The sequence below is a fragment of the Lepus europaeus genome, chromosome 10 (genome assembly GCF_033115175.1).
Source record: "Lepus europaeus isolate LE1 chromosome 10, mLepTim1.pri, whole genome shotgun sequence".
Classification (NCBI taxonomy): Eukaryota; Metazoa; Chordata; class Mammalia; order Lagomorpha; family Leporidae; genus Lepus; species Lepus europaeus.
The window spans coordinates 47,270,772-47,272,629 of record NC_084836.1 but is presented as its reverse complement, the minus strand read 5'-3'; the positions used below and the strand labels follow the sequence as shown (position 1 = coordinate 47,272,629).

The 1,858-nt window shown below is 47.3% G+C and overlaps 1 non-coding gene across 1 annotated transcript; it reads left to right on the top strand.

The window, feature by feature from the left end:
- Positions 1–1,058: 1,058 nt before the first annotated feature.
- On the top strand, positions 1,059–1,190 carry LOC133769292 (small nucleolar RNA SNORA76). Its single transcript, XR_009867177.1, has one exon. It is a non-coding gene; the product is annotated as a small nucleolar RNA SNORA76 (small nucleolar RNA).
- The last annotated feature ends 668 nt before the right edge of the window (positions 1,191–1,858 follow it).

Below are 1,858 nucleotides of genomic sequence, written 5' to 3'. Positions count from 1 at the left end.
TTAAAATGTCAATTAAGATGCTGGTGTCCCCAAAGGAGTACCTGAGTTCAGTTCCAGGCTCTGGTTCCTAATTCCAGCTTCCTGCGAATGCAGACCCTTGGAGGAAGTGGTGATGGCTCAAGCAGTTGGGTTCCTGCTATTCATGTGGAACACCTGAATTTGGTTCCTGGCAGCTATTGTGGGCATTTGGGGTAGTGAATCAAAGGATGGTTACTTCTCTCTCTCTCTCTCTCTTTCTCTCTCTCTCTCCCTTCCTCCCTCCCTCCCTCTCTCCTATTCAAACAAATAGATAAAAATAAAATCAAAAAGTCTCCCACCTTGGGTCTTTTTTCCCAAATTGTTTCTAATATTCTAGGTGTTTTGTATTTCTTATAACATTGTAGAATCTGCTTTCCAGTCCTGTTAGATTTTTGTTAGTGATTGTGTTGAATCTATGGATCAACTTGAAGAGTATTATTAGCTTTACTGTACTGAATTTTCTAAACCTCAAACATATAATGACTCTCCATTTTTGATCCTCTTAATTTTCTTCGTCCAAAATTTTGTAACTTTCTGTTAAATGTTTTCCTAAGAGTTAATGCTACTGCAAATGGAACTGTATTCTTAATTTTATTTTAGTATTATTTATTAGTCATATTTGGAAATACAATGGCTTTTGTATTACCAAATTAGAATTCTGATATTGGTAGTTAATTAAATAGTCTTAAAATAGTAATCTCATGTAAATGTATACAGATACCTAAATATAGGTAAAAATAAGGAAAGACTATAATAATTTCCATTCTTGCTATCATGAGAGTAAGATAAGTTAAGAGCCAAATTGGAATTTGATTGTGTAGAATGGAGATGTTTGCAAGTACTGGCACTTCAGTTACGGAATCTTCTCATGTTGCTGATTATGTAATGTAAAGAGAGATGCATAGAAATAAAATAAGCTGCATATAAATTAGACAAAGATTAAGCCAAAGTGGGAAAACATACAAGGAAACAACCTTCACTTGGGACAAAATCTGAGAAGGTTTGTGAAGCAATTTGCAATAAAGAAATAAGTGTCCCACGCGCTGCCTTTGAGCCCCCGTCGCGCCTGTGCGTGGCGCCGGGGGTCAGGCTGCAGCGCCAGAGCACGAGCTCGCCCATAACTGGGGCCATCTGTACCTCGCAGGCCGCCCTTTTAACCGCGAGCGACACGGCGAACTGCGCCATCCCGGGGGCCGCGCGGGGAGGGCCCTGCGCACGCCTAGACTTGGGCCTCCGCGAGCTCGGCCCCTCTGGGAGGGGACGGAAGACGGCCACGCCTTGGGGAAGCTAAGGGGCCGGCGCTGTGGGCCAAGCCTGCGCCTGCATGAGCCGCGGGTTCGAGTCCCGGCTGCTCCTCTTACCCTCCAGCTCTGCCTGGGAAAGCAGAAGATGGTCCTGTTGGGCCCCTGCACCCACATGGGAGAGCTGGGAGAAGCTCCCGGCGCTGTGGCCATTTGGGGAGTGGACCAGCAGGTGGAAGTAACTGCCTCATTTTAAGATGCTACTTGAAAGGCCAGGTTACCCGTAGATCTCTCCATCCGCTGGTTTAATGGCCACAACAGCTATCGCTGCTTGGGCGATGCCGAAGCCAGGAGCTTCAGATCTTCCGTGTGGGTGTTGGGCCCAACGCCTCGCCCACCTCCCTCAGCTTTTAGCAGGGAGCTGTGTCGGAAGTGGTCCAGCCGGGAAACGACCGGTTCCCACGTGGGGATGCTGGCTTCCACGCAGCTGCTTGGCCTGCATGCCACAGCCCTGGCCTGGGCCTTGAAGTGCTAACCTCTGGTTACGACCTATTTAGAAATAATGGGTCCAGGGTCAACTGCCGAGCTTTGGGCAAGCT